Source organism: Schistocerca nitens, chromosome 1 (genome assembly GCF_023898315.1).
Source record: "Schistocerca nitens isolate TAMUIC-IGC-003100 chromosome 1, iqSchNite1.1, whole genome shotgun sequence".
NCBI classification, from domain to species: Eukaryota; Metazoa; Arthropoda; class Insecta; order Orthoptera; family Acrididae; genus Schistocerca; species Schistocerca nitens.
This window is the reverse complement of record NC_064614.1, coordinates 842,283,833-842,310,619: the sequence shown is the minus strand read 5'-3', so window position 1 is coordinate 842,310,619 and position 26,787 is coordinate 842,283,833.

Genomic DNA, 26,787 nt, shown 5'->3' with positions numbered 1-26,787 from the left:
CTTCCACATATCTAGACATTACAAACAGTTTTGTCGGATTGCTCCCATCATCTACAGGACTTTTGGTCAGATGAATACAACATCAAATATCGGTAATACAGGAGAGAATTTAATAATGAATAAGGAAATAGGAATGTGACTAAGCTACTATGAACAGAACAGTGGATGAGTTATCATAGCCAAGACAGACATTAAGCCCACATCTACACAGTAGTAGAAGTTTACATGCCAGCTACTTCCACAGATGGTGATGAGATTGAATAAATGTACAACGAGATAAAAGAAATCATTCAGATACTTAAAAGAGAAAAATTTAATTGCGATAGGGTGAACTCGATAACAGGGAAAGCAAAAGAGGAAAAAATAGTGTGTGAATATTTACTGGGGGAAAGGAATGAAAGAGGAAGCCGCCTGGCAGAATTCTCTACAGATCATAACTTAATCATCGCTAACACTTGTTTTAAGAATCATGAGAGAGGGTTGTATACGTGGAAGAGGCCTGGAGACAACGGAATGTTTCAGACTGATTATGTAATGGTTAACAGGGATTTAGGAACCACATCTGAAATTGTAAGGGGCAGTTGTGGAGTCTGACCGCAGTTTATTGGTTATGAACTGTAGATTAAAAGTGAAGAAACTGGAAAAGGTGGGAGAGTAAGGAGATAGAACATGGATAAATTGTAAGAACTGGAGGTTGTTGGGAGTTTCAGAGGGAGCATTAGGCGATGGGTAACTAACACGTGAGAAAGGAATAGAATAGAAGACAAGTGGGTACCTTTCATAGATGAAATACCGAAGGTAGCAGAGGATCAAATAGGTAATAAGATAAGATCTAGTAGATATTATTGGATAACACAAGAGACATTGAATTTAACCGATGAAAGGAGAACATTTAAAGATGCAGCAAACGAAGCAGGTGAAAGGGAATATAAACGTTTAAGAAATGAAATTGATAGGAGATGAAAAATTGCTAACAAGGGAACCTCCCCATCGTACCCCCATCAGATTTAGTTATAAGTTGGCACAGTGGAAAGGCCTTGAAAAACTGAACACAGATCAATCGAGAAAACAGGAAGAAGTTGTGTGGAGCTATGAAAAAATAAGCAAAATATACAAACTGAGTAGGCCACGTGCTAGATAAGCAACATAAAGGCCAATTAGGGTTCAGTAGCGCCGTGGTCCCGTGGTTAGCGTGAGCAACTGCAGAACGAGAGGTCCTCGCTTCAAGTCTTCTACCAAGCGAAAATTTTAATTTTTTATTTTCAGTTTGTGTCAGACTCTTATGTTTTCATAACTTTTTTGGGAGTGATTATCACATCCACAAGAAAACCTAAATCGGGCAAGGTAGAAGAATCTTTTTACTCATTCGCCAAGTGTACAAGTTAGGTGGGTCGAAAACATGCACATGCCGTCACCAGTGTCGTATAGAATATATCAGACGTATTTTCCTGTGGAGGAATCGGTTCACCTATGACCTTGCGATCAAATGTTTTCGGTTCCCATTGGAGAGGCTCGTCCTTTCGTCTACTAATCGCACGGTTTTGCGGTGCGGTCGCAAAACACAGACACTAAACTTATTACAGTGAACAGAGACGTCAATGAACGAACGGACAGATCATAACTTTGCGAAAATAAAGAAAGTAAAATTATAAGTCGACGGAAGACTTGAACCAGGGACCTCTCGGTCCGCAGCTACTCACGCTAACCACGGGACCACGGCTCTCCTTGACTCCCACTGTCCTTGATGTTGCCTATCTTAGCATGGACTACTCAGTTTGTATATTTTACTAATTTTTTTCATAGTTCCACACAACTTCTTCCTGTTTTCTCGATTGATCTGTGTTCAGTTTTTCAAGGCCTATCCACTGTGCCAACTTATAACAAAATCTGAGGGGGGTGCGATGGGGAGGTTCCCTTGTAAGCAAGAATTGATAGAAGACAAATGTTAGAATTCAGAAGTATATTTCACTTGCGGAAAATGAATACCGACTTCAGGAAAATTAAAGAAGCCTTTGGGGAAATGAAAGGCAATTATAACAATATCAAGAGCTCATTTGGTAAACCAATCCTAAGCAATGAAGAGAAAACTGAAAGGTAGAAGGAATATATAGAGTATCGGTACACGGGAAATAAACTTCAAAGCTATAATGTAGAAAGGGAAGCGGACACAGATGAAGATGAGATGGGATGTGTATACTGTGAGAAGAATCTGACAAAATTCTGGAAAATCCAAGTCAGAAACGAGGCCCCGGGGGTAGACGATATTCCATCAGAGCTACTGATACCCTTGGGAGAGTCAGTCATGACAAAATTCTTCCATCTGGTGCGCAAGATGTAAGAGATAGGCAACATACCATCAGACTTCAAGAAGAACGTAGTAATTCGTATTCCAAAGAAGGCAGTTACTGACAGGTGTGAAAAGTCCCGAACTATCAATTTTTATAAGTCATGGTTGTAAAATACTAAAACGAAATCTTTACAGAAGAATGGAAAAACCGGTAGAAGCCCACCTCAGGGAAGATCAGTTTGAATTCCGGAGAAATGTAGGAACACGCAAGGCAATACTGACCCTACAACTTATCTTAGAAGATAGGTTAAGAAAAGGCAAACCTACATAAATAGTATTTTTGGACTTAGAGAAAGCTTTTGGAGATGTTGACTGGATAACTCTCCTTAGAATTCTAAGGGTACCAGGGGTAAAATACAGGGAGCGAAAGGCTATTTATAACGTGTGCAGAAACCAGACGACAGTTACAAGAGTCGAGGAGTTTGAAAGGGAGACAGTGGTTAAAAAGGGAGTGAGATAGGGTTGTAGCATATTCCCGATGTTATTCAATATGTGCAATGAATAAGCGGTAAAGAAAACCAAAGAAAACTTTGGAATAAGAATTAAAGTTCTGGGAGAAGAAATATTCGCCGATCACATTATAATTCTGTCAGAGACAGCAACGGGCTTGGAAGAGCAGTCGAACGGGATGGACAGTGTCTTGAAAGGAGGATATAAAATGAACATCAACAAACGCAAAGCAAGTATAACGGAATGTAGTCGAATTAAATCAGGTGGTGCTAAGGGATTAGAGTAGGAAATGAGACGCTTAAAGTAGTAGATGAGTTTTGCTATTTGGGTAGCAAAATAACTGGTGATGGCCTAAATAAAGAGGAGATAAAATGTAGACTGACGATGGCAAGAAAAGCATTTCTGAGGAAGAGAAATTCGTTAAAATTGAATATAAATTTAAGAATTAGGAAGTCTTTTATGAAGGTATTTGCCTGGAGTGTAGTTATGTATAAAAGTGAAACATGGACGACATACAGGTGAGATAAAAAGAGAATAGAAGCTTTCGAAATGATACAGAAGAACGTTAAAGATCAGTTGGGTCGATTACGTAACTAATGAGGAAGAACTGAACAGAATTGGTGAGACAAGAAATTTGTGCCACGGGCTCAGTTGATAGGATACATTCTGGAACATCAAGGGATCACCAGTTTAGTATTTGAGGGAAGTGAGTGGGGTATAAATCATAGTGGGAGACTGAGAGATGAATACAGTGTGCAAATTCAGAAAGATGTAGGTTTGAACTAGTTATTCGGAGCTGAATGTGGTCGGATAGAATACAGTAGCATGGAAAGTTGCATCAAATCAATCTTCGGACTGATGACCACATCAACAACAAAACAACAACAGCATTATCCACCTTATTGACTTTAGTCAACCTGCCCAATAATGACAAATCAAAACACTTCAATGGCTCCGTATGCGTCAGAAAACGTAAATGAAAACACGTGTCATGCGCACGACCCGTTGAAGTTGGTATAAACAAGCCGGGTACACGGCTTTCCTCTTTTCGCGTCTGCGACGTTGGTGATGACTTTGTCAATGCTGGATCGCGCTCTGGTTGTAAAGCTGTATCACAAGAATGTGCACACGTCGCTGCATAAGTTCTGGACACTGAAGGGTTTGAACAAAGGCGTTGGTCTGATAACTGCCGTGGGTCTGGAGAAAATGATGCGGAAATTATTTTGGAGTACAACCTGATAAAGGGAGGAAACGAATTGATTAGATGTCAGTGGAAACAGTGGCCACAGAAATGCAGGAGGAGACGAGTGGTGGTGTGCAAACCTGTAGTCCATGGACAATTTCCCGAAGATTGGACATACCCGTGAGACGTAAAATCCTATGAAACATCCTTCTTTGCTATCCATTCAAAATTACCCATGTGCACGAGTGACTTCCTGTTGACCTGCCTGGCCGCAGAATATTTTGTAGACACACGAAAACCACGTCCATCTGACAGGATATGTCAATAGAATTGTCGAATATGGGCAACAGAAAATCCACACTCAAATCAACCAGTACCATTTCATGCTGAAAAGGTCACTGTGTGGTACGGGTTTACGGCATCATTTATTATAGGGCCATATTTTTTCGAAGACACAGGTGCTTCCGGTCCTGTTACCTGTACCGTCATTGGTAAATGCTATGAATGCCTTTTGCGCAATCACTTCATTCCAGCTCTCCAACAGCGTGAATGTGTAGATGGGATCATTTTTATGCAAGATGGAGCACCTCCGCACCTTGCAAATCCAGTTAATCAGCTGCTGAAGAGGTAATTAATACTGGAGGGCAGTGTGGGTTGTAAAGATCGTAGAAGGGGACATGAATAAGCCTGCACAGGATAGAGCAGCATGGAGAGCTGCATCAAACCAGTCTCTGGACTGGGGACCACAACAACAACAACAACAACAGAATTATCAGCCGCCATTTTCCTACAGCCTGGCCATCCCGGTCACCTGATCTTAATCCATGTGACTTCTGGCTGTGAGGCTCTCTGAAAGATGTTATGTTCAGTGATCCGATTGTGAACTTAGCTGCATTGAAGGCACGCATTGCGCAACACATTCAGAACGTGACCCCGGAAGCACTTCGATCACTTGTGGAACATGCTGTAGGATAGAGATTATGAAAAGGGAAACGGGTAGTTCGAAGTTAAACATAGTGGGACTTGAAGTGCGGTGACACGAAGAACGAGACTTTGTCTGGTCGGTGGACGATTATCAATACAAAATGAAATGGGGCACTGCAAGAGCAGGCCTAGTAATGAACAAGAAAACAGAGGTGCGGGTAACTTACTAAGAACACTATAGTGAACCCATTATCGTATCCAAGATAGACACGAAGTGGACACCCACGACAGCAGTAGACGTTTATATGCCAACTGGCTCCGAAAATGAAGGGATTGAAAGAATATATAACATAAAGAAAATTACTGAGACAGGGAGAGGAAACTTTAATTATGATGGGTGACTGGAATTCGAAGGAAAAGGAAAAGAACAGATAATAAACGAGTAAGGACTGGCAGTAAGGAATTAAAGAGAAATCCACGTGGTAGAATTTTACACAGAGCGTAATTTAATCATCGCTAACATTTGATTTAAGAATGATGAAAGAAGGCAATCTGAATGGAAGAGACCTATGGACTCTGCAAGTTCTCAGGTTGCTTATATAATAAGACAGAGATTTTAAACCGTAGGATATTTCCGTGAGCGGATTTGGACTCTAACCGTACTTTGTAGATTACTAACTGCAGATTCAAACTGAAGAAATGGAGAAACGGTAGGAATTTGGATAAATTGAAAGAACTAGGAGTTGTTGGGAGTTTCTTGGGAGAATGAGGCAACGTTTGACTGAAACACAGAAATGGAATATAACAAAAGACGAATACGTAGTGTAGACTTGAGAGATGAAGTAGGGAAGCCAGCGGAGGCTTATGGAGACAAAAAGACAAAGCCTGAATTTAACTGGCGAACGTAGGAAATATAAAAATATAGTAAGTGAAGTAGGAGAAAGGGAATACAGACGTCTAATAAATGACATTGATAGAAAATGCAAAACGGCTTTTCAAGAATGAGTAGGGGATATGTGTGAGGGTGTAGAAACATGCTTGTTTAGAGTAAAGGTGGATACCGCCTATGGGAAAATTTAAGAGCCCTTTCGAGAAACGACAAGCAGCTGTAGGAGTGTCACGAGCTCACTCAGATGACAAGCTAGTACTTCATGGAGCAGGCGATCACGTTCCTGGGTTTGCGGCACTGGTGGCGCCAGAGAGCGGCTGCTGCAGGACAATTGAACGCCGCTAGGGGCGCTGTTAGCGCAGCTAGGAGGATGAGGGGTCAGATCCCGGAGAGACGGTGACTAGGCCGGTCTGCGACGAGCCAAGTGCAAGAGACCTCAGGGAGTCGGTACGGAGCGATACCGGTCGGACAACGGTCAGCATGAACGGCTGCCGTGTAAACATCAGCTTTAGACAGACGGTGTTTCTTGCTCCAGTCACGCGCACATCACTGGAATGAAAACGGGGAACGGGTTTAGCAGACTATAAGGAGAACACAGCGCTCTTGGAGTGGTAGTTGGTATCCTGATAACCTTGGGTTCAAGTCGAGGCACAGTGGTGTATACAACAGTAACAAGGTGCATTGAGTGCTACCAGTGGGAATTAACTGTGCTATGGAAATTTCTGTAACGGACTGTTTGTGTACTTCACGCGGGAAATGCGGCAGTGAATGTTATATCAGTAAGCAAACGTCTGAGGTAAATATATGCTGTCACATGACTGTGTTGATTAAATGAGAGTTAAAATTGTTTATATTACAAAAGTTCTTCTATTTTGTAAACAGCGACTTTGAATTGTGCTACGCCTTTGTTGTCAATCGAGTCAGTGGTTCAGTAAAGTGTACTGGAAATTGTTATATTGTCCTATGTTCCTGATTTATCATACGTTCAACTGGATTACTAGTCATGTAGACATAGGGGTGAGTAGTTGGGTAACGTTGTTAGTAGTTAATGACTTAGTGTAATTAGTAGTTAGTGAGTAAGGAGCAGTTATCGGCTGTATTTCTTAGTGTCGATTCTATATGCGTTGAGTATTTTCTAGTATGAAGACTTTTTAGTGACACGGCTACTACGGCCCGTAGGCTGTACACTGATACTTGTTACGTTGTAGGGCCAGATTATTCTTTCTATATTGGAAATCTTTGTGTTAAAGAAGATATTTTGTTTTATTATTTTAGCCCTTCTAAGATTTATTAGAACTCATCATCATCATCATCATCATCATCATCATCATCATTTAAGACTGATTATGCCTTTCAGCGTTCAGTCTGGAGCATAGCTACATGCTAACATTAGTGCCTCTTCTGATGTTAAACCTGTTACTTCAAAATCATTCTTAACCGAATCCAGGTACCTTCTCCTTGGTCTGCCCCGACTCCTCCTACCCTCTACTGCTGAACCCATGAGTCTCTTGGGTAGCCTTGCTTCTCCCATGCGTGTAACATGACCCCACCATCTTAGCCTGTTTGCCCTGACTGCTACATCTATAGAGTTCATTCCCGGTTTTTCTTTGATTTCCTCATTTTGGACACCCTCCTGCCATTGTTCCCATCTACTAGTACCTGCAATCATCCTCGCTACTTTCATATCCGTAACCTCAAATTGTTGATAAGGTAACCTGAATCCACCCAGCTTTCGCTCCCATACAACAAAGTTGGTCGAAAGATTGAACAGTGCACAGATAGCTTAGTCGTGGTACTGACTTCCTTCTTGCAGAAGAGAGTAGATCGTAGCTGAGCGCTCACTGCATTAGCTTTGCTACACCTCGCTTCCAGTTCTTTCACTATGTTGCCATCCTGTGAGAATATGCATCCTAAGTACTTGAAACCGTCCACCTGTTCTAACTTTGTTCCTCCTATTTGGCACTCAGTCCGTTTATATTTCTTTCCCACTGACATTACTTTCGTTTTGGAGATGCTAATCTTCGTACCATAGTCCTTACATTTCTGATCTAGCTCTGAAATATTACTTTGCAAACTTTCAATCGAATCTGCCATCACAACTAAGTCATCCGCATATGCAAGACTACTTATTTTGTGTTCACATATCTTAATCTCACCCAGCCAGTCTATTGTTTTCAACATATGATCCATAAATAATATGAACAACAGTGGAGACAGGTTGCAGCCTTGTCTTACCCCTGAAATTACTCTGAACCGTGAACTCAATTTACCGTCAACCCTAACTGCTGCCTGACTATCCATGTAAAGACCTTTAATTGCTTGCAAAAGTTTGCCTCCTATTCCATAATATCGTAGAACAGACAATAACTTCCTCCTAGGAACCCGGTCATATGCCTTTTCTAGATCTATAAAGCATAGATACGATTCCCTGTTCCACTCATAACACTTCTCCATTATTTGCCGCAAGCTAAAGATCTAGTCCTGACAACCTCTAAGAGGCCTAAACCCACACTGATTTTCATCCAATTGGTCCTCAACTAATACTCGCACTTTCCTTTCAACAATACCTGAGAAGATTTTACCCACAACGCTGATTAAAGAGATACCTCTGTAGTTGTTACAATCTTTTCTGTTTCCATGTTTAAAGATTGGTGTGATTACTGCTTTTGTCCAGTCTGATGGAACCTGTCCCGACTCCCAGGCCATTTCAATTATCCTGTGTAGCCATTTAAGACCTGACATTCCACTGTATTTGATGAGTTCCGACTTAATTTCATCCACCCCAGCTGCTTTATTGCACTGCAATCTATTGACCATTTTCTCCACTTCCTCAAATGTGATCCTATTTCCATCATCATTCCTATCCCATTCTACCTTGAAATCTGAAACATTACTGATCGTATTTTCACCTACATTGAGCAACTCTTCAAAATATTCCCTCCATCTGCCCAAGGCATCCACAGGATTCACCAGCAGTTTTCCTGACCCGTCCAAAATACTTGTCATTTCCTTCTTACCTCCCTTTCGAAGACTGCTAATTACACTCCAGAATGGTTTTCCAGCAGCTTGACCCATAGTCTCCAAACTGTTTCCAAAGTCTTCCCAAGATTTCTTCTTGGATGCTGCAATTATCTGTTTGGCTTTGTTTCTTTCTTCAACATAACTTTCTCTGTCTACCTGAGTTCTAGTATGTAGCCATTTTTAATACGCCTTTTTTTCCTTTTACAGGCTGCCTTGACTGTGTCATTCCACCAAGCTATTTGCTTCAACCTACTTTTACACACTACTGTTCCAAGACATTCTTTAGCCACTTCTAGTACTGTGTCTCTGTACCTTGTCCATTCCTTTTCCAATGACTGTAATTGACTACATTCATCTAACTGGTACCTTTCTGAGATCGCTGTTATGTACTTGTGCCTGATTTCCTTATCCTGAAGTTTCTCCACTCTTATCCTCCTACATATGGACCTGACCTCCTGCACTTTCGGCCTCACAATTCCAATTTCACTGCAGATTAAATAATGATCAGTGTCATCAAAGAATCCCCTGAATACACGTGTGTCCCTCACAGCCTTCCTGAATTCCTGATCTGTTATTATATAGTCAATGACAGATCTGGTTCCCCTGCCTTCCCAAGTATACCGGTGAATGTTCATATGTTTAAAAAAGAAGTTTGTGATTACTAAGCCCATACTGGCACAGAAATCCAAGAGTTGTTTCCCGTTCCTGTTGGCCTCCATATCCTCTCCAAATTTACCCATAACCTTTTCATACCCTTCTGTTCGATTTCCAATCCTGGCGTTAAAATCAACCATGAGCAGAACACTGCCCTTGTCCTTTACTCTAACAACTACATCACTGAGTGCCTCATAAAAACTATCCATCTTATCTTGATCCGTCCCTTCACAATGCGAATGTACTGACACAATCCTAATTTTCTTGCTAGACACTGTCAAATCTATCCACATCAGTCGTTCGTTAACATACCTTATTGCAACTACGCTGGATTCCATTTCTTTCGTGATGTAAAGCCCTACACCCCATTGTGCTATTCCTGCTTTGACTCCTGCAGGTAGACCTTGTATTCTCCCACTTCCTCTTCTTTCTCACCCCTTACCCGAATGTCACTAACAGCTAAAACGTCCAGCCCCATCTTACTTGCAGCCTCTGCCAGCTCTATCTTCTTCCCAGAGTAGCCCTCATTGATATTAATAGCTCCCCATCTCATTACCATTTGTTTGCGAAGTCGTATCTGGTTTGTCAGTTAGAGGTGGGACTCCGTCACCTCCAAAGGTCCGAGGCATTTTGCTCTGATTGTTGCCAGCATCATATTTAAAGTACCAGGGAAGCAGGTTGCTAGCCTTACTTGCCCCGAGTCCCATTGAGTTTTACCCCTAACGGTTGAGGGACTAACCGGTGGATTTGGTAGTCTTTGCCGTATGAGCACAAAGGTGACCACGACTCAGAATATGTCCGAGATGCCCAGCCTTATTCCAAAGTAACTGGTATCCCGACTGTCGGGACCATTTACTTGGCCACTCATACGTTGCCCGTGGTTCATGAACTAGGACATGACTACAGGAACCCACACCATGAACCACAAACTGCTAAGACTTAATTGTTTTGACAAAGAGGTTTATATCTTCTGTACTGATGTTCTGCATTTTAGATAAATTGTTGTTAAAATAGATCCCATGTCTGCACAAACCCTGGCCCGAACCCCACTCCACCTAAATCTCACACATCAAAGCAAAGAGAAAGCTGAAAGGTGGAAGGAACACACTATTTGATCAGAAGTTTCTGGACAAGCCTACGTAATGTGGAATTAACAGCTAGATTTCACGAGTAGCGAATCCGCAAGTATAAAAGGACGTGGGGAATATGGCGTCAAGTAAGCAGTAACAGTGGAATGAGTCGGCCAGGAGAGTACAGTGACTCTGAACATAAACTAGTCTTTAGATGTCACTTGAGACGTTTCAGTCCTTCTAGAGCTGCCAAGTCGACTAGTGGTGTCGTGAATCACAGTAGAGCAGCGATTTGCAGTCTAACAACCCTTTATTCCATAGTCACAGAACATACAATATAACAAGTCAAAGATACATTGTACAATATAACAAGTCAAAGATACATTGTCCTAAGAGTAAACAAACAGTCTCTCACTTGCGAGAAGTACATCACTCTGCGACATCACAGTATTGCACGGGCAATTTTAAAGTCTGTTGCGCGGCAAAAGTAACACAATAGTCTGGTCCCAACTACTGCTGCTAAAAGTTCGAGTCGAGGCAATGTCACCTTCTTAATAGGAGCAAGTCTGTTCTTGCTACAGACTAAATGGGTTACGACGTCATCATCTAAGACAGTACGAATGTACAAAGCTGCTCCATATGCCTTTTCCGAGTCGTCACAGAATACGTGCAGCTGAGAGTCTCTTCCATGAGCTGTAGCTATCCATCTAGGGACACGTATATGTGACAATGAAGGTAAGCTAGATATCCAAGTGCGCCATCGTGCCCCTAAGTCCCAGGGCATAAGTTCATCCCAGCCAATTCCTCGGCACCATGTGTCCTGGAATAGCAATTTCCCAACAAGAGAAACTGGGGAAAACAGTCCGAGTGGGTCATAGAATTTAGCCGTACATTGTAAAAGGAGTCGTTTGGTGGCTGGCTCTTCTGACGACCTTCTGATGATTTCGCTAGGGTCGATACAGAAGTAGTCACCTGCGGTGTTCCAGTCTACACCTAAAACTTGAGTCTGGGTGTGGAGTTCTCGCCCTTCTGCCCTCCAGATAGTGTGGAGTTGTTCACAGTTGGTAGCCCATTTTGATAAGGGGAGACTGATCAATTTCATTAGGGTTACAAGTTCATAGTATATAGTTATCACCAAATTATCACCTTCTACTGAGATCACAAAATCGTCCATGTATGCGGTCTTGTTTATAAGTGGCGCTACGGTGGGAAATGCTGTCATACACTTGTCGGCAAGTTCTCTTAGTGTTGCAGAAAGTAAAAATGGGCTGCAGATCAGGCCAAATGGGAGTCTGTTAAAACGGTATTCTGTTAGTTCGTCCGTCGTTTGAAGATTTCCTGTTTGATCCTGGCTAATTTTGAACCAGAAGAATCTGGTCAAGTCTTTGTCCTTTTCGTTCAAGGTTAATTGAAGGAAAGCTTGTGTGATGTCTGCGACGATAGCCGTAGAATGTAATCTGAAACGCAGTAAAATTTCCAGAATCTCTGGTAATAGGTTCGGTCCTACTTCTAATACCTCATTCAGAGAAGGTGCATTGTTTTCGTGAGATGAGGCGTCAAAGACTATTCTCCACTTAGTGGTTCCGTATTTCTCCTTCCTCACTGCATGATGAGGGAGATAAAATAGCTCCTTTCCTGAGAGTGGGGTGGGAGCGACCTCTACTTGCCCCTTCGTAATGTAGTCTAGCATAAGATCGAAATACATTTGCTTAAATGTCTCTTGACGTTGAAATCTTTCCCTGAGGTGCTTGAATCGTTTTTCCGCGATAGGTCTGTTACTCGAAAGCACTTTATGTTGCATTCTGGGAAGTGTAACGACTGCTCGATGATCCTTTATAGAGAAAGATGCTCTAAACTCTTCAAGAAGTCTCGTATCCTTGTTGTTCACAGGTAGATCCTGATCGGCAGTAATCCCTATAGTTTCCAAGTCCCAAAAGCGTCTGAAATCATTGTCAGAGTGCAGAGGAGATCGGTCAGTCTGAGCAAAATTTACCACGGTTGTATGCACACAGGCTTGTGACTTGTTACCACTAAGTATCCAGCCAAACAGAGAAGGAACTAACACTAAGGTTTCAGAGATGCGTATGGGCGAATTGTGCTTCACTATCTTCCAATAAAAATCGCCTCCTACAAGAATCTCCACGGGAAGATCTTCTGTTGAATCGGTTTTCGGATCTGCTAGCGTAATCTTACGGGCATCTGGTAAACTCTTTATATGGTGTGGAACTGAAGGCTGGTGAGAAATAACGTGAGTACTTTCGAAGGCAGTAAGTGGCACTGAAGAATTCTGCCAAAGCCCCTTCATATTAAACTGAACAAGCCTGCGGTGGCGTGGGCGTGTAGGGTTTGATTCAAAGGAACAAACGGTTAGTTCTTGTCGGTCTACCGTTTGCAGTTTCAGATCATCAATCAGCGATTTTGCTATGAAGCTGGACTGACTGCCTGCGTCCAGTAGACATCGCGTTGTCCTGCTCAATCCTGTAGGTCCTGAGACGCATACTTGGGCTGTCTGAAGGTACGTGTAACCGTGGGGAGCGACAGATACCTTTCCAACGGAAGTAACGTTTGTCTGACCCGCAGGACCCCTAATATCCTTTCGTTCCTCACAAATGGACTTATGATGCAGTCTTTTACAGTTAACACACCGAGCCTTTTCTTTCTTTTTGCAATTTGACACTTTGTGCCCACGTTGAAGACAAAGAAAGCATCTGTTTGCTAGTTTCAATTTCTCTATTCGATCATTAACGCGTACGATCTTCTTACAGTCTTGCGCCCAATGACCGTCGGATTCACAAAAGACGCAGAATGGTTCCTTTACGCTGGTATCCTTCGGAGTCGATCTTTTAGATTTCGCGTGTACGTGATTGCGAAGTGAAAACGCGAAGGAACAACCGCAGCTAAGCCGAGATCTGGCAGCAGAGCTTACATACTGATGCACTAGATCAATTGAACATTGCGGAGGATGCTTCTAAAAATTCGTATGATATCACTGGAAGAAATCGTCAGTTCACAAGTGCTAGCTGCAGTCCAGCTAGGAAAATGATTGGGTGTACGAAGAGAAAAAGAATGGGGTACAATAGTCGAAGAGGTCTGCATTGGCCACATATTTCTGTAGTTGGTGCCAAGTGACAGCTTGATGTGGTGGAAGGAGAGATGTCACTGGACAGTGGATGATTGGAAACGAGTGACTTGGACTGATGTATCACTCCGTACCGCTTGGTAGTCAGATGCAAGGGTTTGGGATTAGTATAATGGCAACAGTGGAATAAAGAAGATGCAGTGTTACACTGTTGAAGTGTTTATGTGGTTAGGATGTAGTTCGGTTTTAACACTTCAAGGAACGGTAAATGTGAAAGAACCTGAACACATTTTACAAGATTGAGTGCTGCATTCACTTGAGGAACGGTTCGGAGACCATGATTCTACCAAAATGACAATGCACTCTCTCGTAAAGCAGCATCTGTAAGATAATAGTTTCTAGGGTGGAACAATGTCAGAAATTCGTTGGACTGCCCAGAGACCCTATATGAACAAAATGGAACACGTTTGGGATGGGTCAGAACGACGGCTTCGTTTCAGATCAAAGTGTCGAACATAATTATTTTCTCCGGCTTTTGCACTTGAGGAACAATGGGCTGCCATTCCTCCACAGACATTGAAACACCTCATTGAAAGTGTTCCCAGCAGTATTCGAGACATTATAACAGTGAAGTGTCTGCACATTTCAAATTAAAGTCCACTAATTTGTGTCTGGATAATTTTGATCAGATAGTGTATACACAAGGACAATACAAAGGAAATGAGCTTGAAAGTAAAATTACAGAAAGGGAAAATAAGTAGATAAACTTGATTTTAGATATATGATATTGCAAGAAGAATTTCTCAGACCAATGGAAAACCTTAGCTGAAAGTAGGCCAGCAGAGTAGACGACATTTCCTCTGGTGTGAATGCATGTCGCCCGACCGCAACTACACGGCAAGCTAGCCATCCCTCTAGCAACATAGGTTTCACGGGCAGCCTAATTGGTAGGCGAAGCGAGTCTACAAGGTACTCTAGCAGTTTACAGCAGTTGTTGCCTGCATAACGAGAACTATGTTGCAAGTCAGCAGTCACGTGGAATAAATAGATCTGTTTCATATCACTTCACAAACTAGGATATAAGCCGCGCTCCAGGGCTTAACGGGCAGTGACAGTTGCAGCTTCAATTCCATTGCAACTCACATGCCGAAGAGCATCGACTTCTCGCCGAAGGAACCGCCATCCACGCCGACGACTTGTCTGACGTGGGATCAGCGACCCAGCGATAACGCGCGACATTGCCACGGAGCAGCCTCTGCGCCGGGAAGAGGACAGTAATGTTCACTGCTTTCGACGAGCCTCTGAACGGAACTAGCATAGGTTAGGACTATTTGTACAATGATCATTTAAGAGTTGAGTATTTGTGCTTCTGAATGAATCGGTGTAAAGACATAGAGATTTGCAGTCATTTCAGTAGTCGTACTTTATGTGTATATGAGTCCAATAGTGTTGATGCGAGTAGCAGCCCTGTTCACACAGATATATCAGCGGCACCGTTTTGGCTGTTGTCGGCATATACAGGTCATAATAATCATTTGGATTTGTGAGTAAGTGTAATTAAAACATCCTGAGACTAACTGAGTTCCCTGGGAGAAATAGCTATTACAAAACTATTCCACTTGATGTGCACGTTATACGAGACAGATGAAATAACCTCAATCTTCAGGAAAAACGCAAAAATGTAATTCAATAAAAGGCTGGTACTGAAAGACTTGAATAATAGCGTGTCGTCACTTTAAGAAGTCATGGATGCAAAATATTGACATTAATTATGTGCAGAAGTATGGAAAAATTCGTGGGAGATCAGTTTAGGTTCCAGCGAAATGTAAGAACGCCGGAGGCTGTACTGACCTATGACTTGTCTAAAAAGATAGATTGAAGAATGGCGAACTTATTTTATAGCATTCATACGTTTACAAAAAGCTTTTAACAGTATCGACTGTGCTACAGTCTTTGAAATTTTGAACCTCGCTGGGATAAAATACATGAAGCGAAAGATTATTCACAATTTTGAATAAAACCACGTAGATCGCTAGATAAAATGTCTTTATTTATTACGACGTATCGGAATCTGCCATCATTAGTGCAAGGTCAAAGTTTTGTTCATATATAATAACGGCATATGCCGAAAATTCATAATAAAGTAGAAATTTTATTTATTGATCTAGACGGTTTTATCCATAAATACCTAGATGATCGCGGACTCATACTGGAAATATGTTTTCTATATTATCAAGATCATTTACAACTTGTGCAGAAACCAGACTGCAGTTATAAGGGTCGAAGGACATGAAAAGGAAGCAGTGGTTCAGAAGTGAGTTAGACAGGGTTGCAGCCTGTCCCCGATGTTCTTCAATGTGTACATTGCTGACAATTGCCAAGGAACAACTGACACTTGCTAAGGAACAACTGCAAGGTGCTACGTAACAACCGAAAATTACTATAGAATACCAAACCAATGATAGTAAAAGGAAATATAGAGGGCGGAAGGTGTTAACTACAGAGAAACCTGTGCACAAAGGCTCTGCGTGCTTTCGACAGTTCATGCAGTACGGTGTGTGACGAGGGTTGTTGTAGAACCGACTAGTGCGACATTCCATGTGAAACGGCAACAAATCTGCACGACATCATTTGAATGCTTACGATTGTGGACGAGCGGCTGGACGGCTCGAAGGCCGTGAAACTGTCAGTATTGTAGCCACAGTAATGGGTGTTTCGAAATATGTTATCTCGCGGTTAGAAAACGCCTCTGAAGGTCGAAATGCTATGTGAAAGAATGCCAGTGTCGTGTACGGACCATCACGCCGCAAGACGCTCGATAGGTAGCCCTCGTGGCAGAAAGGAACATAGGTCTCACTTCTAGGCACATCGCTGCAGACCTTGCTACCGCTACTGGCACGTACGTATCTACCAGAACTATTTTGCCGCTATAAAATCGGGCTGGTTTGTATGCTAGGAAGCCAGTTATATGCAATTTAGTTCAACTTCGCCATCGTCGAGAAAGAGGTCATCCGTGCAGGGAGCATCTCGGTTGGGGTCACCGACAGTGTTGCAGAGTGATTTTCTCCGACGAGTCCCATTTCACTGTTTCAAATGATTACGGCCATCAGTTAGTGTGGAGAGGGGGAACACGTTACATACGGCGGAATGTCGTTGAACGTCATCGATATGGTCTAGGCGTTATGGTGTGGTCAGGCTTTATGCATTATGGCCAAAACCCGCTACATATATTTCCATGAGATAGCGTTTGAGCACAGAGGTGTTGCTAGAAGATTCTTCTGGATCGTGTGTGTCTGTTTAGTTTCCTCGGAGCTAAACCCTTTAGAGCATGTCTGAGATGCTCTTAGCAGACGTGTTTCTCGATGAACACCTCTTTCCCGAACCATGCAAGAACAGAAAACCGCCTGGAGAGTGGGACAATATCCCCCAAGGACTCATCAGCAGTTTGGCAGCCAACATGAATAACTAACGCAACATGTACATTAGACCCTCGAGGAGGTCATATCTCTTACTGAGAGTCCGACTTGAACCTTTATGTTGGGAGTCTGACCTCTGTCAGGTATGAAAGTCATTTATGTCTGTTATCATGATTTCCTATGTGATGAAATCTATGCCATTTTCCGGATAAATGTACTACTCCATCTCTGCTATGAACGTACTGCGTTCTACGTCGTCCATCAATGCCTGTGACTATTCCTGTGCCAATATTTTCGTTCCTTAGCAACTGTCAAACAGTGTAGCATCAATAGACCTCACGTGAGTCGAAGACTTTTAGAGGTGTATAGGCATCATTTAGTCTACAATGTTCAGTAAATGGCAATGACTTGCTCTTCTCCTAAATAAGTTTAGATTTCTGTGGCTCATAGCAGTTTTTTCTTACCTTGAAAAACTTACACTGTTGTCAATCTTCTAACATTTTTCATCACCTGCGAGTGCTGGAGGTATGTTTCCAATGCAGTAAAACTTTAATTACTGACAATTTTAAGATTAAGTTATGTTCTATCTATTTTTATGCCCAAGTAGTTAAACTCATCTAGTGCTTTTAGTGTCTCATTTTCTTATGTGATTCCCTCAGCATAACCTCATTTAATTTGGATACTGTTCTTTGCCCTTGTTTTATTTATCTTTATGTCCATTTTATGATTTCTTTTCAAGAACTTCGCAATCCATTCACCAGTTCTTGTAAGTACTCTGCCATTCTGTCAGAACTAGAATGTCAACTGGAAGCCTTATAGTTCTAATTTAATTCCCTCTCCCTGAACCACAGAATGTTCATGAACGTCATCGGTATGGTGTAGGCGTTGCGATGTGGACAGGCGTTGTGGTCAATGGCTGAACACCGCTGAATATCTTTGCGCGAGGTACTATACAGGACAGTGGTGCTGCAGGAAGACTATTCTGGATCAAGTCTGTCTGCTTAGACGTGCGGTAGGCCCCGACTTTCTGTTGTCGTGCAACAGTTGGCGCCCACGCAGGCCCACTGATGTGTGGGCCACACTGGGAAGTGAATATATTGAACGTATGGAATGGCCTACGTACTCCCCGAATCTTAAACTTATAGAGCGTCCCAGGGATGCTCATAGTAGACGTGTTTCTCATCGAATACCCCTTCCCCCAACCGGGAAAGAACTGAGAACCACCTTGAGAGAGGAGAGGGAGAACATCTCCCAATGACTCGTGGGTAGTTTGGTACCCAGCATGACTAACAGGTGCAAAATGTGCATTAGTGTCCGAGGAGGGCATATTCCTTACTTAGAGTTCTATATCGGCCTTTATTTTGGGAGTCCTTCCTACATCAAACATGAATATACTATATAATGAAGAAATAAGGAATCGAACTGAAGAGAGATCAAAGATACACACTGATGGCCCGCATCTCGTGGTCGTGCGGTAGCGTTCTCGCTTCCCACGCCCGGGTTCCCGGGTTCGATTCCCGGCGGGGTCAGGGATTTTCTCTGCCTCGTGATGGCTGGGTGTTGTGTGATGTCCTTAGGTTAGTTAGGTTTAAGTAGTTCTAAGTTCTAGGGGACTGATGACCATAGCTGTTAAGTCCCATAGTGCTCAGAGCCATTTTTTTTTTTTACACACTGATGAGGTTAAACACTATGACCACTGTCCAATGTGGGATTGAATGCTGCTCGATGCCATTGCTGACACGTGATGCAGTTGTTGCTGATGTCTTCACTCCGAAGGTTGGTCTCATGCAGCTCTCCTCGCTAGTCTGTAAAGTGCTAGCGTCTTAATTTCTGGACAACGACTGTATCTCAGACCCATCTGAACCATCATTGATTGTATTGTTAATATTTGATTTCCCTGGACAGCTTTCTAATAACGTAAGTTTTGAAAATTGTTTATCTCTAAACTACATTCCTTGATTTATATTCTTATTCCATCCAAGTTGCTATGAATTTATAATAGCAAACGTACCACACCATGGTTATTTTCTTATGAATCTCTTAAGTAAATAATTTTTTCTCGCTGTTGTGAAGCTTTTCATTTTTTAGTATTCTACGAAGTATTCCCTGGACAGCTTTCTAATAACGTAAGTTTTGAAAATTGTTTATCTCTAAACTACATTCCTTGATTTATATTCTTATTCCATCCAAGTTGCTATGAATTTATAATAGCAAACGTACCACACCATGGTTATTTTCTTATGAATCTCTTAAGTAAATAATTTTTTCTCGCTGTTGTGAAGCTTTTCATTTTTTAGTATTTTACGAAGACTTAAAACCTTTTAAACAGATTTTGCACTTCACTTCATTACTTTTCAAGCCACAGTTCTGGTAGTTGCCATCCTGTCTACGTATTCGGTAATTCTTGCACGAAAAGTGTTGTAAGACAACAATACAAAAATAAACACGTTAGTCGAATAATGCCTAGGTCCTGCTCTACAATTTACACCAATAACACCTCTCTCCATTACAAAATTGATTATTACTTGATGCCTTAGGATAGTGGTTTAAAACATGTCTCTTAATGGTCGAGGAGTACAACTCAAATAAAAAAAATAAAAAATAACAGCCTATCACTCACAAATTTATAAAAGAGTTTAAAGTGAATTCTTCAATCTAATGAATATTTCATCGTTGATTGTATTGTTAATATTTGATTTCCCTGGACAGCTTTCTAATAACGTAAGTTTTGAAAATTGTTTATCTCTAAACTACATTCCTTGATTTATATTCTTATTCCATCCAAGTTGCTATGAATTTATAATAGCAAACGTACCACACCATGGTTATTTTCTTATGAATCTCTTAAGTAAATAATTTTTTCTCGCTGTTGTGAAGCTTTTCATTTTTTAGTATTTTACGAAGACTTAAAACCTTTTAAACAGATTTTGCACTTCACTTCATTACTTTTCAAGCCACAGTTCTGGTAGTTGCCATCCTGTCTACGTATTCGGTAATTCTTGCACGAAAAGTGTTGTAAGACAACAATACAAAAATAAACACGTTAGTCGAATAAAGAAAACAAGGGAATTGCAAGTGAACTAACTATGAACGAACACCGCTTGTCGGTGCTGGTGCTCACGCGTTCAGTTGTTAGTGTTGGAACTGTGTCCACTGGCCAAAATGTTGGGTCAGTGCTAGACATCTAATAAATTATTACTAGGATCGTTCGATGCGATACCTGCTAGTAAGAAGCGATGTGAGTAAAAAAATCATTTGAAAAGCATCGAGTGAAAAAGTACTGATATCGAAATGAGAACATAGGGTAGCAACAAGGGTCGAAAATTCTCCGTGTCCCTAGGCACTGGTGCTAAGATTCGCAAACAACTTAGCTCTTCTGGTCGAATGCGGGGCTTTGAAAACTTACTGAATGGAATAGACAATAATAAAGAATTTAAGTTAAACAGGTACGAGGGGACTTCAAAGTTGTGCTTTATTATGACAAGCCAAGCAACGTTTACTGAATGTTACACTACATTTCAGAGTTACACAGACATATGACGCCATTTTTGAGCATAGTCCCCAAGTGTCTGTAAACAAACGTTGGAACGTTCTATCAATCATTAAAATAAATTCATACCATCATATTGCAGGTGGCTTTGAGACAAGAAAGGTCACTGGCATAGCATTGGTTAATCTAAGAGCACCGAACGACGCAACCAACAGTCAAGTGTTCCTGAACAAAGTATATGGAAAAACCAAAGATTACTACCTTACACGAATAATTCAAAATTTCCTTCAAACTAGAAGGCTTTTTGTAGAAAATAAAGGTCAACGCAGTCGATGGAGGGTCCAAAAGAACGCGTTACCACAGGGCAGAGCTTTGTCTCCTCCGTTATTTAGTATCTTTGGGTTGGGTTGGGTTGTTTGGGGAAAGAGATCAAACAGCGAGGTCATCGGTCTCATTGGATTAGAGAATGATGGGGAAGGAAGTCGGCCGCGCCCTTTCAAAGGAACCATCCCGACATTTGCCTGGAGCGACTTAGGGAAATCACGAAAAATCTAAATCAGGCTGGACGGACGCGGGATTGAACCATCGTCCTCCCGAATGCGAGTCCAGTGTGTTAACCACTGCGCCACCTCCCTCGGTTTAATATAATTACCAAAGATCAGCCCCTGCCTAATAACACACGAAGTTTCGTAAGTGCTGATAACCTCACCCTCTATTTCCAGAGAGAGAGCTTTGAACAGTTGGAACTAAATCTTTACGATGATTTAGAGGAGGAAACATCAAGTGATTTAGAGAGAAGTGCAGGTGGAACACAGTTTCGAACTCAAATGCCTAGGGCTCACTCTTGAGAGTACAATGACTTTCAGACATCACTATATGAATGTGAAACAAAACAAAAAAAAATATCTGCAGCAAACAATATGTTGCACAGATTTTACGGGAACAACCTGGGCTCCAGCAGCAAATACAGTTAAAACTACAGTTTTAACTTCGTATTAAGCTGCCGATAAATATACTAGGTCTGTTTGGTATATTTTAGCCCGTACTACATAAGTGAATATTGCACTTAATGAGTCGTGTACACTCATTACTGGACGTCTGACACCTAAACCGTCTAACTGCTGGTTTCATTGAAGAATGGCCTGTATGCAAAACTTTGAACAAGATCAGAACTAGGGTCGAAAGGTCAAAAGACAATTTGCAGAGATGGCATTACCGCACATCACCAACCCTTTGTGACTGTGGACTTCGACAATGTATGGTGCAATTGTACCAATTCGGAATATGTCCTGCAAGATGTACCACTGATGACTTGATGTCCAAAAGCTCTGAAGCCGTTCTGACTGCAAATACTGGGCTTAAGTACTTACATTGTCATCTCAGTTTTCTTTCTGTTTGAAATGCTTTTGATGTGTACAAATGTAGACTATGATCTGTAAGATGAAATGTCGTGTGACGAGGGCCTCCCGTTGGGTAGACCGTTCGCCTGTTGCAAGTCTTTCAATTTGACGCCACTTCGGCGACTTGCGCGTCGATGGGGATGAAATGATGATGATCAGGACAACACAACACCCAGTCCCTGAGCGGAGAAAATCTCCGACCCAGCCGGGAATCGAACCCGGGCCCTTTGGATTGACAGTCTGTCGCGCTGACAACTCAGCTACCGGGGCGGACGTCTGTAAGATGTAACACTGTCTTCGATTTTTTAAATTAACAGTCAATTCACAAATTTTGTCATGTACGTACGTGTACAAAAATGGTTCAAATGGCTCTGAGCACTATGGGACTCAACTGCGGTGGTCATCAATCCCCTAGAACTTAGAACTACTTAAACCTAACTAACCTAAGGATATCACACACATCCATGCCCGAGGCAGGATTCGAACCTGCGACCGTAGCAGTACGTGTACATTTCATCTATTGGTATTATGACACGAATAAATAAATAAATTCCTCGACTATAGAAATCCGCTTCTAAGTCACGAGAAGCGTTGTGTGAGAGCCTTCATCGTTATAAAATCTCTTTTCCCCAAACGTTGTTGTTGTAAGTTCCTATGGGACCAAACTGCTGAAGTCATCGGTCCCTAGGCTTACACACTACTTAATCTAACTTAAAAGTACGCTAACGACAACACACACACCCATCACCCATGCCCGAGGTAAGATTGCGGAAGGGGGGGGGGGAGATGGGACCGCGCGAACCGTGACAGGGTGCCCAAAACCGCGTGGCTACAGCGCTAGGCCCCGCAAACGTTGTTACAGCTGGACGAAAAGATGGAAATCGATCGGTGGAAGATCTGGACAATATGGCGGATAAGCACCACTCACGTCTGTGTTTGGTCGAATTGTCAGCACTGTTTCACTACGGCTGGACATGTTATTGTATTTGGCCCATATACCACCACAATTCCACGTTGAATCTGTGTATAATTTAGACGTTTTGTCCACAGGCAGTGAAGGTAATGTGTCGCGTTATTCAATTTTGGAATAAGTTTCCAATTGCAGCGCAAATTAACCCACACATTGCGATCCACTTTTTATCTGTACAGTAACACACCTGGTTTTGCTGTAAACGCGTCACATGTGATTATATGTGAACAATGGGCCACTCTTGTTGCACGATGGTCTTACTGTGGGAGGACATTTGTAGCTTATTTTACGACGTCCCGGCGTACATAGCTAAGACAAATCTGATGAAGAACAGTTTGAAGGAGAATAAAAAATGGCTGAAGTTAAAAAATCTGAAAGGACATAATAGTTGTAGAAGTGATAATTTCTCTATCTAAAATGTATGATTATAAGAATTACAAAGAAAGCAAGGAAAATACACGTAAGCGAAAAGAGCTTTCTTCGGTAGAAGAATTATTAATATGCAACTGAGGAGTGAGATCGTGAAAGTGCTACCCTGGAGCACAACACAGTGCAGAAGTGACTATGTAGAAAATGTGAAGAATTTGAAATGTCGTGGTAGAGAAGACTTTTAATACTGAGTGGACAAATAAACTGCGTTAGGTAGAGGTACTGGAAGTATAGGCGAGGAAAGATATCTATGGAGAAACTTTTACCTGGTGAAAGTACAGTCTAATACGTGGTACAGGACTCACAAGAAAATTACACGTGTTGGAAGGAACACATGCAGGCAAAAATTTCTGCGGCAGATAAAGACCAAAACATAGAAAGTATAATATTAAAGGTATAGGGTGTAGTAATTACGTGGAGTTGAAAAAATAAGCAGAAAACAAAAATTGGTTCAGGACGTTATGAAAGCAGATAACAGACTTATTGCTTCAAAAATATTTATCTCCATTTAAACGTATTGTGTGTTAAGAGAGCGTAGTCTTTTATTGATTTAAGTCGCTACTCTTTGAGGAACTCAGAAACTTAAATCAGACAGATTGAACATCCATCTCGATCGCAGAAATTGAAGAACAAATACCACTTTCTGTGGAGAAATAGCATCACGAGCTCTGGGGCTATGCTAAAATTAATTCACGTGTCTTAATGCGCTGATGTTGGGACAGACCCCAGAACTGATGGCATTTCCCTACCAAAACTGGCAATTGTTTTGCAGGTCGTGCTATCAAGACGGCAAATGATCTCGTTTTTGTAAAAGTTAATGGTTTAATACTAACCTAGAGTTTATATTCAATGCCTTTTCTGAAAGTTCTGTGATAAATCCATCTAATCATTTTTGCAATTGTAGGCTTCTCAGAAGTTACAATGCTTTGCATGAAATTTTTGCATAAAAGTCTGGTAGAATATTTTTTCATTAATTACTAACGAATCTGACACGCGGTAATAAATGAGTGAATGAAAAGCGGTTCTTTTCTGTTCTAAGTGTATTCGTTGGGTACAATCAATGCATCCGTTACGTCGATTATCAGAAGAATCTTCACTGCCTAGCACGCACGAGAGGCAAAAGCTACAGCGGAAAAAGATAAAGTTATACGTTTAATTTTCTGAGGGCACACACCGCGCTCTTTGATCAGGCTGCAATGCAAATATTGACCTGCTATTAGGAAAGCACAAACTTGCATCCGTTTTAATATTTTGCTGTATACAGGGTGAGTCACCTAACGTTACCGCTGGATATATTTCGTGAACCACATCAAATACTGACGAACCGATTCCACAGACCGAACGTGGGGAGAGGCCGTCTGTTGCATTGTAAAATGTTAATTACATCCGGAGATATTGTAACCTAAAGTTGACGCTTGAAACCTCCGACGTTCAGTTGCGAGAGCCGGTGGACTGAGTCAAAGTAGTGTCATGCGCATACTGCATCGTCACCGCTTTCACCCGTTTCATGTGTCGCTACATCAGCAATTACATGCGATGACTTTAATCATCGAGTGCAGTTCTGTCAATGGGCATTAACAGAGAATGCATTGCAGTTATACCTGTTTACCGATGAAGCGGGTTTCACAAACCACGGGGCAGTGAATCTACGGAACATGCATTACTGGTTCGTGGACAATCCTCGCTGGCTCAGACAGGTAGAGCGACAGCGACCGTGGACTGTAAATGTATGGTGCGGAATCATTGGCGACCACCTCATTGGTCCTCACTTCATTGCAGGGGCCCAAACAGCTCCAACATACATCGCGTTTCTACAGAATGATCTGCCAACGTTGCTCGAAAGTGTCCCACTGGAAACGCGTTGACGTATGTGGTATCAGCATGATGGTGCACCTGCACATTCCGCAATTAACACTAGGCTGACCCTTGACAGGAGGTTCGACGGGCGTTTCATAGGACGTGGAGGACGCATAAATTGGCCAGCCCGTTCACCTGATCTTACACCTCTGGACTTCTTTCTGTGGGGTACGTTAAAGGAGAATGTGTACCGTGATGTGCCTACAACCACAGAGGATATGAAACAACGTATTGTGGCAGCCTGCGGCGACATTACACCAGATGTACTGCGGCGTGTACGATATTCATTACGCCAGAGATTGCAATTGTGTGCAGCAAATGATGACCACCACATTGAACATCTATTGGCCTGACATGTCGGGACACACTCTATTCCACTCCGTAATTGAAAACGGAAACCACGTGTGTACGTGCACCTCACCCCTCATGGTAATGTACATGTGCGTCAGTGAAAAACACCAATAAAAAGGTGTTAGCATGTGGACGTAATGTGCTGTTCCAGTCTCTTCTGTACCTAAGGTCCATCATCGTTCCCTTTGGATCCCTACGTAATTCGGTGCTCTCCGATACACACGATCGAACAGCGGATGAGTGGTACTCAAGCGTCAACTTTAGGTTACAATATCTCCGGATGTAATTAACATTTTACAATGCAACAAACGGCACTGATTACGTATTTGTTTATATGTTCAGATGTGCTAACAAAACTAACGGGGTTCCATTTAAAAAAACGTAGGTCTGTGTTAAAAAACATACTTCCGTGCATTTTTTTATGGTTTGTATTAACCAACTACACTAGCCCCTCTCCTCACGTTCGGTCTGTGGAATCGATTCGTCAGTATTCGATGTGGTTTACGAAATATATCCAGCGGTAATGTTAGGTGACTCACCCTGTATTGCTTGCATAATTATCAGGATAAATATTTTCATTCAGCAATCTCACCTGTTAAAACAGTATTTTAAAAACAGTTTTTAATTGCTTTATTCTTCGTCTAAGCACCAAAATACCACCAGAGAAATTTTAAATCCAGGGTTGTCTACAAGCTAAAATTTGTAAATAACACTGGAAAATGATACTACGTCTCAGCGTAACATTGAAATTTAGTTAAGCATATGTAAATAAAGTTGTGTATTGGCGCATGTGTGCTTTTCGAATGACTTAGAATATTATGATATAACTGTAATGAATTTACATTTGTAGTATGCTTAGCAGTATCCGAGCAATTATTCTGATACGCTACCAATTTTTTACTTCTGTGTCACTTATACTTTTTGTTTCTTTTTGGAAGTTACCAAAACTTAGGACTGCTGAAAAATTAATATTTTCATTAATCTAAGGCGACTCTGTTCATCAGATTAGCAACACAATCGGGTAATAAAACCAAAATAACTTTTTGGCAATAATTAAAATGTCTGAGAGCGAAACCTCTGAAATGAATTTTTGAGAATATTACCATGAACTAAAATTTGTAAGAACAGTCTTGCCAAAAGCTACCTCGCAGCAACCAAAATCTCGAAGTACCCCATCTTATCTGACTTTCCCTTTGTGCATGAAATTGAGTACCGGTAGAATGTCACGCACAAGAATATAATAACTCCAATTACAAA